This window comes from Fukomys damarensis, unplaced genomic scaffold, assembly GCF_012274545.1.
Source record: "Fukomys damarensis isolate Sample0158 unplaced genomic scaffold, DMR_v1.0_HiC HiC_scaffold_17, whole genome shotgun sequence".
In the NCBI taxonomy this organism is placed as follows: domain Eukaryota; kingdom Metazoa; phylum Chordata; class Mammalia; order Rodentia; family Bathyergidae; genus Fukomys; species Fukomys damarensis.
Window position 1 is genome coordinate 279,685 of NW_022900929.1, and position 13,437 is coordinate 293,121.

Genomic DNA, 13,437 nt, shown 5'->3' on the forward strand with positions numbered 1-13,437 from the left:
GGGATGAAGCCAAAATTCAAGAACACAAAGTAGAAAGCATGTGAATTCATGCAAATTAATGAATTCATTCTGAATTAAACAATGGGTGAAGGAAAGATTCAAAGAGCAATGAAAAGTTCTACTGAGAGGAGTAAAGATGAAGGCACAACATACCAAACTTCTGAGAGTGTGTGAAAGCAGTAATCAGAGGAAATTTCACAGCTATAAATTTCTTAAATCACTAATGATCAAACTTTACACCATAAATCACTAAAAATAAAAAGAAGAAATTAAACCTAAAACAAGCAGAAGGATGAAAGTAATAAAGACAAACTAGAAACATATAAAATATAAAAACAGAGAAATTCATAAAACAAGAAGCTGATTCTTAGAAAATACCATCAAAATTAGCAAACCTCTACATGAAATCACCAGGAAAAATAGGTGAATTAAGTTACTAGTATCCAAAATGAAAGAGGGGAAATTATTATTGACATTTAAAATTCTAAGTATCTCCAGAAAGAGATAAAGACTTCCTGTTACAAGAAATATAAAAACAGAGAAATTCATAAAACAAGAAGCTGATTCTTAGAAAATACCATCAAAATTAGCAAACCTCTACATGAAATCACCAGGAAAAATAGGTGAATTAAGTTACTAGTATCCAAAATGAAAGAGGGGAAATTATTATTGACATTTAAAATTCTAAGTATCTCCAGAAAGAGATAAAGACTTCCTGTTACAAGGATACATGCATATCTATATTTACAGCAGCACAAATCTTAAAACAATATCTTAGAAGCAGCCTGTATGTCCAATACATGGTATTTATACACAATCGAGTACTACTCTGCCAAAAACAGAAACTTCAGTAATATGTAGGAAAAATGGAAGCATTTTGAGAGCATAGGGCTAAATTAAATCAACCATCAGCTTAAATATCACATGGTTTCCCTCATATGAGAAACCCATAGTAAAAGTAAAGGGTAAAAGAAAAAATAGGAAGCGGAGAGCTAGATATTCCAAATGGCAAGGGAATCAAGAGATGGTGGGAGGGAGAAGGAAAGAATGTAAAGAACGTAGGGAAAAAGTGACATGTGTTATGTAGATATACCAACTCCACAAAGAAATGTAAACATTATGTACTACAAACATGTTGAATAAAAATCATTTTTTAAAAGGCTATATGTGCATGGTTCACTGAATTCTGTTTTGGTACTGGGGATCAAACTCTGGACCTTGCATTTGCAAGGCAGGTGGCAGAACCACTGAGCTAAATCCATGGCCCCTGTTTCTCTGAATTCTGACAAAGATGCCATGACCACTGAATGGGTAAAAATAACCTTTTCAGAAAGTGATACTGGGAGAACTCGATGTGCACATGTAAAAGAGCAAAGAAGGACAATGGAATACAAATCGTAACTCCAAATGTATCAAAAATATAAATATAAGGGCTACAATTATGCAAGTGTTAGAAGTAAGCCAAGGGAGAAAATTTTCATGATCTAAGATACACAGTATATAGGTATCCATAAAACAAGGCATAAATAAAATTGAAAATTAAATGGATTGTACATCATCAGACCTGAAAATTACAATTCAATAGACACTGCCAGCAAAATGAAAAGATCCCTGCAAAATAAGTGAAAACAATTGCAAGTCACATATCTGGTAAAGGAATTATACCCAGAAAATATAAACAAATCTTACAACATAACAAACACAAATATTTCAGTTGTTGTCACAGTACTGGTTCAGATCTTTATCTTTAGAAGATATTGCACAGAATTCACATCATGAGAAGAAAACCAAAAAAAAAAAAGGGTTACATCATTTCAGACCCTCAAGGATGACTGGGAAAAGTCAAACGTTGGATGAGATAGGGACAAATTGAAAATATTTCATCAGTTCCTTAATAAGTTAAATAGATTTACATTGCAACTCAGCAATACCACTCTTGAATATGCAACCAGAAAAATTGAAAACAGGCATTTAAACACAATCCTCTAAATAATTGTTCACTGCACAATATTCACGATAGCCAAAATGCGAAAAAATCTCTAATATTCATCAATTAATGATTAATTGATAAACAAAATATATTATGTATATGATATAGATTATTTGTCAAAAAATGAAGTATTTAGTACATATTTCACTTCAAAATATAGTGCAAATGAAAACATCCAGTCACAAATGACCTAATGTTGTATGGCTCCATTGATATGAAGTGCCTAGAAAAGCCAAATCTGCTTAAACAAAGAAAATCAGTGACTGCTTAGGGTATAGGGCCTGGGAGTTGAAAGTAAAAAGATACAATATTTCTAAGGTGAGGAAAATATTCCACAATGAACAATGCTGATGAATGCAAAATTCATTGAATTTTTCATTTCTAGCGTGTAAATTGCATGATATGTGAGTTATATGTCAATAAACTATTACAATAAAAAAGGCAGGTGGGACTATAATAAGCAAGAACTATAATAATCTACATACCTACGGAGAAAAGCAAGGGATGAAAAAAATCAAAATTTGTGAGCTTCTTGGCTTTTTCCACAAATGGATCATGTGGGTTGTTGAGAGAATCAACATTCACCCCAAATGATGTTGCAGTGATTACATCCATGCTGTAGGCCCCAATGACTCTGAGTGGAAAAAGATGGGGAAAACAAAAGTCTATACCTCTTCCACTACAAATTCTTCCAATAGTGGGACTCATAATATACCAGCAAGACAGGCAGAGACCCACACAATGCCACACTGTCTGCTAGGCCAGCTGAACATTCTGCTCATCTCATGCTCACTGTGGGCTACTGATAAGGGAGCCTTGATACAACCGCCATTGTTTTTGGAGTGATGGGGAAACTAGGAGACTTAGACGCAGAACTTGTGGGGCTCCATTGCAGACACAGAGACCCACAATCAGACACACTACAGCAGTGTGTGTGGAGTGTAGAAGATAATAGATGTGTGAGCACCATGTTTCGCAGGACACAGGAGGAATAAGACTCTCACTGGGGACTCAAAAAGTGACACTGATCTAGGTCTTGTCTCATCACAGAGTGTGCCTTGAGCTGATTTCTCTTCAGCATATCACACAACAGCAACACCCCATTCTGAACAGCTAGGAAGATCATTCCTCCTCTCCACATCCCCTGCTGAAGTTTCTGATAGATCTGCTCCTCCCATAAAACAGGAGTGGGGGTTTGCAATGAGGGCAAAAGTATTTTGTTATAATGTAAAAAAAACCAAACAAACAAGAATTATCCTTATTAACAATAAATATATTTAGCTTATGATGACATGTGCTTGTCATCTCAGCACTTGGGAGGCTGAGGCAGAAGGATCATGAATTTAAAGCCAGCCTGGATTACACAGTGAGTAGAAGCTCAGCTGGGACTACTTGCCAAGACCTTGTCTTCAAAACCCAATATTGAAATAATTATTGTTATTATCATATTCTGCAGAAAATTTATTTGGAAGGCCCCAAAGCTAGCTGACCTCATGTCCCCAGTTTTCTCTGTAAATTCTCTAGGGTATGTGTATATTTCAAAATATCCCATTTACACAATAGATGATATGGGTACCCTACTGTAGCCTTGTACCTCTCTCTCTCTCTCTCTCTCTCTCTCTCTTGCTCTCCATCATAAAAAGAAAAATGCTGTGAAGGTTTAATATGTAAAAGTTTGCTATATTAAAAAACATGAAGAGTTTTACGTTGTTCCAAGTTCCGCATGATAACTCCTACCACATCCACTGACATTCACTTTATACCAAATCAACGCTTCTCCCTCTTACAATCTTTTTTTTTTTGCACTTACAATCTTTTAAGATCATGCTTCTTTCTTCTAAGTATGTAGTTCATTGACTAGAAAAGCCAAAATGATGAACAAATAGTTAAACTAATCTAGGTTCCTACTCGGGAGAAAATCCTTCCTCTGCCAAATGCCCTGCCTTCTCTTGGGATCTGCCCCTTCTTGCACAGCCCATTGGAGCTGGAATACCACACCCTGTTATAACACCTGGATCTAACACCTGGCCCTGGAGTAACTCAGCAGTGAGAATTTCAACTTCCTGGAAAACAGACATCTACATGGTCTCAGGGCAACATGGACATCAAGCAGGTGCACTGATACTTACTCTTTCAAGTCAACAGGCTTGCCTTTCTCTGCTTGTAGGTTTTAGGTTTTTGACCAACGCATCTCCATACTGGTTAATGATGGGCAACATCTAAGCACAAGGCACAATATTTATGGCTAAATCTGTAGACTCGGGCCCCAGAAAGAAGACATTCTCAATCATGAAGTGATATGTGACATACAATGATTAAGTTTACAACGGGCCTTCTCCACATAAAGACAACAGTCCATTCTTGCAAAGCTCCAACTCAGAGGGCCACACCTTGGAAAGAGACTAGGATCTTAGTTTCTTCCTCTCCCCAGATTCACTCTTAAATTTGCAATTAAAATTCCCTTATTTTCTTACTTCCTTGAGTTTTCCACTAGTGAAGGTTGGAGACAGCAGTGTTCGTATTCTCTTCCATTCTTCATCCTGAGATATGGAGACTGAATTTTTCATAAATCCCACTGGACCAAAAGGCTAGAGTTTGGAAATAAAGACATTTTATCATACTTAAGTTTAGAAATCACCACAGTAGAAATTCTGGTAAACAGACATCCTTGTCTAACAAACATTTAGTGACTATTAGGCGGCAGGACCAATTTCGGATGCTCAGTAAGTATTTGTCACATCTACCTTTCCTTCTGTGAATGTGGACACTCAGCCTCCTAGAGTGCTTTCCTGCCTTTATGTTTCAGTTGCCTTCTAAATACCGTGCTTATTGTTATGGGAAACTGTTCTCCCATTCAGAAAGACTAGGAGAGCGGAGGCACACCTTATGCTCCACATGCTGCATCCAACTGTTTATTGCTGAAAGCTCAGAAAGCTTCACCACCATGGGACTAGAACAAAAGCAATTCCATCTTCCAAGATTGTGTACTGTAGAAATACACTGATGACAGACAGAAGGTAGCCTTGGAAAATTGTGTCTCTGATTACTCCTCAATTTATATTTAGCTGAAGCAAGAGCAGTGCAAAGAATAGGATGCCTTGATGTGGGGAATTTTAATATAAAATATTAGTAATGATGCACAATTCTTTGTGCAAGAACACAAGTGAAGAGAAATATAATTCTGTTTCTCTCTATAGTATTTTAGAGACTTTGGTAGGACATCTAGACACAAAGCATCATAATTCCCTACTTGAAACAATCTTGCAGCTTCTATAAATCTATTTTGTTTTAAAATGGAATCTTTCACATTCCTATTTTGTCAAAACTCAGAAAAGTAGGAAGAGAGAGAAAGTCCCTATACTTGAGAAGTAGAATCTACAGAAAAGCCTTCAGATAACTTTATACTTCACATAACACGATACATTTTATCAAAATATTTAAAAGATTTTTGCATATATGTACAAGATGTTTTGGAATTTGGATGGAAAGGCATAGTGTCTAAAAGCTAAACTCGTTCTAGGGAAAAGTGTGAAAGGAATCACTTTCCATATCATTACAAATTAAAATGTTCCTACAATAAACAACAATATGACACTGGAGATGGCATACACACAGTGACCAAGGAAAAAAAAATAGAGAAATTGACCTACACAAATGAAGCAAAATGATCTTTGGCCAAATGTGAGAGCAGTTTAATGGTGGGAAAACAGCTTTCCCAAAAATGGTGTTGGAACAACTGGACAGCCATAGGCAAAAAAAATGAACCTTCACCTGAACCGCCTAAATTATTTTTAAAAACGCAAAGGAGATCCTTGCCTTAAAAGTAAGTAATAACGCTGTACCAAACACGATGCAACTTCTACCAACAAAAATACACACACATAGACTCACAATAGGTAAATCATTATCAGACATGATACCAAAATCATAATCCTTACAAGAGAAATAGATAAGATCCTGTCAAGGAGAAACGACAAGCTATACATCAGGACTATAGAGAATAGGCAAGAAACAGCCATCTATAATCTTGACTCTGCTAGCTGTTATCAAAACTTGCATTTGATAAATTTGCAGAGAGCTAAACAAAAACACACACAAACAAATGTGCTCTTATAAATTCGAGGAAATGTAAATAAACTACTTGGATTGTATCCATGTCAGCCTCCAAATAGAGTAAACTCATAAGTTATGACCAAAATAACATACTAACAACTTGGGATACGACTGGAATTTTAGTTTTAACTTACAACCAGAGTCTGAATTTATGAACCAAATGCTAGGTGCTTGTGCTCCCAAATGATCTCAGATAAAGATTTAACCCTAAAAGAGTTCTGGAAGGAACATTGTCACATCCTTTCCTCTGTGGGGTTAAGTGAGAAATCCTGTGCTATTGTCTCTCTAAGGACCCTGAGATTTGCCTGGAAGAAAGTGTGGCCAAAAATTGTGCAGGAGAGAAACTTGGAAGGCTGTGCCTTCAGTTGACCAATCTGAGCTACCACCAGTCATTGCAAAGAAACTGATTTTCTATCTCAAGTATGCAACACATAACCACTAGCAAAAACAACATAAAATTCCATGTACCTTGTTTTCACAAATTTCTGTGAGTCCATATTTCAAAAAAATTTTTAGGCCAGGCATTTGGCTCGGTGTTTCTGCTGCATGCACCAAGAGCAAGAGTTCCCAAGTTCAATCCCTACTACCAAAACATTTTTTAATTGAGTTTTTTTGAGACAGAGCTCACGATGTAGCCCAAGCTGTCCTTGAACTCCCAGTGATCCTCTTTCTCAGTCCTCTGAGGACTGGAATACAGGCATGTGGCAATATGCCCTGCACAAAATGGGAATTTAATAAATAATAAATGAAGGTTTACATTTTTTAAAGGGTTGCCTACCCGCCGGTTTGTGAACGCAGAATAACATTCTTTGACTAGAACTGCTTTGATCATGTCTGGTTCTGTGATGGCCAGCACAGGCTGTTGACCATCATATGACCTGTGTTGGCAAAACAGAGATGATTAGGGCTGGGGATTTATCTCAGTGGTTCTGGGGCCCGCCTCGCAATCGCAAGGACCCAGATTCAATCCCAGGTACCCCCCAAAAAGCACAGAGATAATTAAACAAAACAAACCAGATTCTACATCTAAAACATTGCCATGAATCTAGATTTTGACCCTGACATTATGTAAAATACACACATAATGTTAAAATACAGAGCAAAATTAGCTCCTACTTCAAGATAGGGATTCTGACAGTGATGTGGTTGATCAAGGTAGAGACAAAAGACAAACTATCCTCTCAGAGGGATCATAAGTAGAAATACAACTGGATCTGTTCTTTCACTGAATAAGTGATGCGAACATGGGTCCTGAATATAGAATTGTCCGAAATGTTTGCATGTTTACAACATTTCAATATCAGGGTTGGAGATGTACCTCAGTGGAAAAGCGCTGGTGCAGACTACATAAAGACCTAAGTTAACCCCTAACACCATAAAATTAAAATGTAACATATACATTAATATCAAAAAATACATTACACCAGTGAAAATATCAAATTATCCAGTGCTCAGGAGTACTAAATGTTACAAGGGGAAACTGTGATCAGAGTAAGGATCGCTCAGCACTCTCTCTTCATGCCATTGGATCACATTGTCTTTAGGGGATATGTCCAATCTGTAGACCCTGGGGCCAGCAATGTGGTTCCTAAGGACCAATGAGATAGGATGAAGAGGTAGGAGGACCCAAAGCTTCCTCGCACCTGCTTGTGACACAAAGCCCATGACTACATCTCCCACTGCTCTCCAAGCCTCCAGCAGCTGTGAAAGGGAACAGCTGCTGCAGAGGCCCCAGATCTCCCCACAAAATCTCTGAGAATGTAGCCCACAGGGGAATGTAGTTGTTCAAATGTGTGCTACATTACTTTCGCAAAGCCAGAAAAATAGGGTAACCAGAAAACACCTGCATTCAGGTCTGTTAAAATGTCTAGAGTTGAAATAAAAAATAAATAAAACAAACAGAAAATCTCTGCACTTGAAGAAGTTTTAAAATGCTGAGCATAAATTATTTCCCAAGTTGTTTATCTATATCTCTGTCTGTTTCAAAAGCACATATTGAATTATCTCTGTCAGTTTCAAAAGCACATATTAAATGGAAAACTGATACAAGAATATAGGAGTTCAAAGTAAAAGCAATATAAATTTATAATTTTATAATATGTATATAATTTTATATATTTCCTTATATATGGAAAGGAGATACAATCATACATTTAAGAGCACATATTAGCAGGGTCTGAATTACTACATTTCATGTAATTAAAGAGAACCTAAGAGAGGGACAGAAAGTAAAGCAAGGCGTCTCTGGGCCATAAAAGCATGGAAAAAAGGCATGATATGGGATATTCTCAACTTAATTCCAGTTATGGAACTTGACCCCTAGTGACCTAGGGGATGCTTCACAGGACAAGCCTCCAAAAGATTCAGAGTACACAAGTGCACATCTCATGAGCTCTGGGCAGACATTGCCCTCATGTATGGAGTGCCTCATTCTCACATGTGTACCCATTGGAAATTTCTGGAATACTCACCCCCATATCTTTCCATACTTTTTATAGCACTCTGTATCAAATTTCCACATGCCCTGAGAAGAGGAAAAAGTAAAAATCCATTATTGTTCTAAATGTACTGGCCCTAATTCTAATGGGGCACAAAGGACTCAAATCCTATGAAATCAACCTTACTATTTCTCAGTGAAGGGAAAAAGAAGCTTCTATTGGGGCCAGGGATTTAGCATAGCACAGTTATTCCACCACCTGCCTCTCAGGCACAGGTCCCAAGTTCCATCCCCAGTACCGACAAAAAAATAAAAAAAAAAAAAAAAAAAGCTCATATTCACAGACAACTGAGAGGAAATATTGGAGACCTTCAAGCCATTCTTGACTTTCTCGAAACATTAAACATATTGAAAGAATTCTCCTTGACAATGAATATTAAGTAACTACATGGCTTTCTGCAACATTTTTGTTTGTGCATATTTGCCTCTACAATCTTGAAAAGCTGTAAATTATTCCTTTCATGAGCACATGAGAAAACTGAGCCTGAGGAAAAGCGAGTGGGTTTGCAGGGGTTCTGTCCATTCTTCCATTGCTTTCATAAGCTCTTCATTGATCTCATGAGTCCGCTTGATAAATTTGGGTCAAATTAGGAAGTTGAAGGCACCAGGGACCACTTTAGTCTACAGGACTTATGGAATTCTCAGGGATGTTGTTGAGTGAGAAAGTTAGCAAGTGAGGAATGACAAAGTGGTCTTCCTAGCAGCACTCCAGTTTCACTTGGAAATATGGAGGATGCCACCTCTACACATAGGCATAGCAAATTAAATACTTCCTTTTTGAAACTTTAAGACTAATCTTCCTGCTGCTAAGTAGCAGCTGTGAATGATAATTATGCAAATGTAGATCCCAGAAACATGGCTCTTGGGGATCTTCTGTACTAAAGAATGCAACTGACAGATGAAGAGGAAAATATTTCTTTTGCGGTGGGGGAGGGGAGTATGAATCTTGAAGCCATTATGAGAAAATGAAGTCTTCACTTGCAAACCTTAGAGCCCAAAATGAGACTGGAATCATCAGGAAAAGAAGTCTGAGTAGAGAGCAGGCTTCAGACAGGTTTTTTTTGTTTTGTTTTGTTTTGGTTTTGGTTTTTTTTTTTCAGATTTAATTGAATTTATTGGTACATTTTAGGGATACAGTACAGTTACATTTATTGTTGGGATCGTCTACCTCTACATGACAAGTCTTGGTTCTCATTTTTTCCATTTGTCCCCACTCCCCCTTCATCTCCTCCTCCCCTCCCCATCTACAACCACTTTATATCCATCTTTTCATTATCTCACATTTTTTTCTTTTCCCTTCTTACTCTTCCCCTACCCGTCCTCAGACAGGTTTTACTGATGGCCTTCGGGATATGAGCTGCAGAATATCCCTCCAGGGGCTACACCCATGACCAAGATTCATTCCATGTTTCTTACAGGGATCAGACAAAATACACATTACAAATTACATTATATTCAGTTAAACTGAATTTTTAGTATATTTCTAAAGTAATCGTTTCTCTAGTGATTTTGTATAAGTGATTCTGTCTTTGTTTAGAAAAACAAAATTCGTTATGTTGTTTAATACGACAAGTTGATAGACAATCTCATTCTGTTTTAGATATGCTCACATTGCCTGCTTAGATTCGTCCATTTGGTGGTAACTTGAAGGGAAAGAAGCACAACAGAATACTCTCATTCTATTATTAACTCCTGAAAAAAACTTCATGGGTATCAAAAGCTATGAGCTATGAATACTACAGAGGACTGAGCAGTGCCCGAGACAACTGGAGAATGTGTGAATCCCCAGTACAGAACACATGGGCACTCTCATAAAATGAACATTGAGTGACCATCAGAAAGAAGAATCAAAGCTGCTTGTGAGCTCTTGGAAGAACAGGAAAGGTGGCATCTAAATGTGCACAGGCTGGTGAACTGCTCCTAGGGAATCTCTTTATGCTTTTTTCCAAATACTGACACAACCATCTGTCCCTTTCTGGATCTGTATTGTACTAAACAGAATTTTCCTTTTGATGATCACAACATCTGAACCTCATGTCCTGAGTACGGAATGTTGACATGCCAGAGATCTGTGTGGTGGAACTGAGGCAAAGCTGAGGCTCAAGACAGAGACAACAGAGCCCCAGTGCAAACGTGGCCTCAGCTATAGGTAGGACCCAGACACAGTTTCAAAACTCCTGCAATTCCAGGCCTTTCCACACAAGAAACAACTATTTTTCTGATGCAACAAGACCAGTGTTTACCAAAGCATACCAAACCCTCACCTCTCTGTAGGCCAAAAGATTTCCAAAAAAAGGCAGAGGTTTAGGCCCAGGAATTCCAAGTGTCTTAAAAAGTCCATGGCGATAGGTCCCATATCTATAAAGTGGAAAAAAAATGGTCATGGAGATTGTGACTTTACATGTATTGGAACTAAAAAATCACTGAATAAGGAACTGGAAGAGTGAAGCCAGAGGATGTAGTAGGCTATATATGACAGCAAAAACAAAAGCAACAATAATGCATTCACTCAACATCTCCTTCCTCACCTCCACTGACAGTTTTCCTAAAATCACAATAATTAACTCAAATCATCTGAACTGTTCGTTCTCCCAGTCTTACTTAATAAACACCTCCAAATTTGAATCTTCTAAGCGATTCAGGCTGTGATTTTCCCAGGGCATTTCATTTGCTGTTGTCCGTATTGGAGACTGATTCCTCTGGGAAGCAGGAAAATTCTCATTCCAGTAGGAAGACTGAGGAGTTCTTATTTTCTCTAGTGATAAAATTTTGCCCAACTGCATCTACTCAGTAATAAAGTCATGGAGATCCTGTGGTAACATTCTCCTGACAGTTTCTTCAGAGGCTTTCATGTTTCTCATTCCCTCTAAGCCATGTCACTGTTTTGTGCAATCTAGTGCTTCCTAAGTTTGCTTTCCCAGAAAACCATAGGAGCAGTCAGTTTTTTTTAGAGAGTCCTGAATTTTCCAGTGTCACACAGTGCAGAAGAATGAATCTCTGAAGAAGGCATATCTAACGGGCTTCCATCTCGTAAGATTGACATGGGAAGTACAACATCAGCCATGCTAGGTTTAATAAGACTATTAGCTTCTTGCCTCTGTATGTTGACTGTGCACAAAAATCATCTATTATGGCTAGTGTTCGCCAGGGGAGGCATGCCTTCAAGTCATCTTGGATGTGTCACATGCGGACTCCCAAACCTGGAGGTGATAAGTCCTACACACGTTCTCTCATTGCTGGTAATTACAGGTGACACACTTCAGAAAGAAAAGAAGCTGAGGAAGGAGGCTGCTGACACCCATGTTAAGCTTATAGCTGCTAGTCCTAAAAACTACACCCCATGGCAACCAAATGGGGAAGCATGGCTAAAAGTGTGGTATGTACAGTTAATCAATAAGCCTGGAAGTACTTTCAGCTGCAAGAGAGGGGACCATCCAAAGCAACTTTCCAGTAGATAAATACATAATGCAACAAAAATTAAGAAACCATAACACGCTCCAAATAGTTGAATTATTTCTTCTTATCTAAATATGAGGATTTAAGGCATATAGATTTCAATATCCTGTACAAATCTAGTTAATGTGTTAAAGTCATAAAATGAAAACCAAATCTTGTATGAAAGGATCTGTGTTTGTAGGACTTATGAGGTACACATCAGCAAAGCCCTATTAAGATAATTAAGGATTAAGATAATTCCACAAGATCCAAATGTGCTCTGCTCTAAAAATTTGTCTGTTAGGGGTAAATAAATCCACATAATTCTGAGTAGAAAAATTGAGTTTTAGGTGGGATGAAATTTTCAGGAAAAGTTCTCAGAAAAATAGGAAGCGTGGTCAGTCCTCCCATGAAACCTGGGGTACACTGAAGAGACTTGTGTGAAGCATGCTGGGGGGTCCGTGGGGGGAGCATGAAATATCCTGTCCTTAAGGGACAAGCCTTCCACACATCTCTTCCTGAAGAAATAACACCAAAGGAAAACAATATGAGACACAACACAAACCAATACAGCTACCCCAGAATTTCCAAAGGTTGGGAAGGAGGTGAACTTCCTACTGCACATGGCAAGAAATTCTTCATGATCTGTCTCTGCTGAGTTCTGGTGCAGTACTCTAAGTCTGAGCTATCAATCAAATCATCCCCAGGGGAAAATTGTGCCAACAATCCTCCCAGCCAGAGGAATATGGACCTACAGCAGGGGAGACTGGGATGCTCAAGGTACCAGCAAAAGGTCAGTAGAAATCTCTTCTACGTTTGTAGCAACTTTCCATCCATAATCTCTTTTGATCATCCAAACATATAAGGGAAACAGAGGTCTGATCCTACCCAAAACCCAGAGACACAGAAGAGAGGATCCTGGAAAATTACTCACTGATACAGAAGAACCAGGCTGAGAGCCAGGAGAACCCAAGATTCTAAGGAGAAGTCCATCTCCTTCTGTGATTATCTCCTCTGAGTTTCACTTCAAGCTGATTTCAGGGCTATGTCTTCAGAGCTTCCCTTGGGAGCACAGAACAAATTCAGTTAGGTTGGCATGAAATACTTATGTGCTGCAAAAGGTGGTGGGGCCAGAGCAGCAGCCAGTAGGAAGGCCAGCTGCAAATGCCCTGCAGTTGGGAGGAGACAGATGCACTCTCCAGCATGGCAGCTGACAAAACATCAGGCACATTCTTACTTTGACCTCCTTTGAGTTCGTTTTCTGTGGAAAATCAATACAATTCAATCAACATTATCTCTAAGTCCAGAGGTTGTATATTCTTATCAGGAATATAAGCCATTGGCACGAAATTTCCTCCAACCTCCCCTTTGTATAGTACTCTTCATGGCTACTCTCATTCTG

At 38.3% G+C, this 13,437-nt stretch overlaps 1 pseudogene; it reads right to left on the reverse strand.

Annotated features, from left to right (window-relative positions):
* Nucleotides 1–13,127, reverse strand: part of LOC104854351 — a 31,709-nt pseudogene extending 18,582 nt beyond the window's left edge.
* Nucleotides 13,128–13,437: the final 310 nt, after the last annotated feature.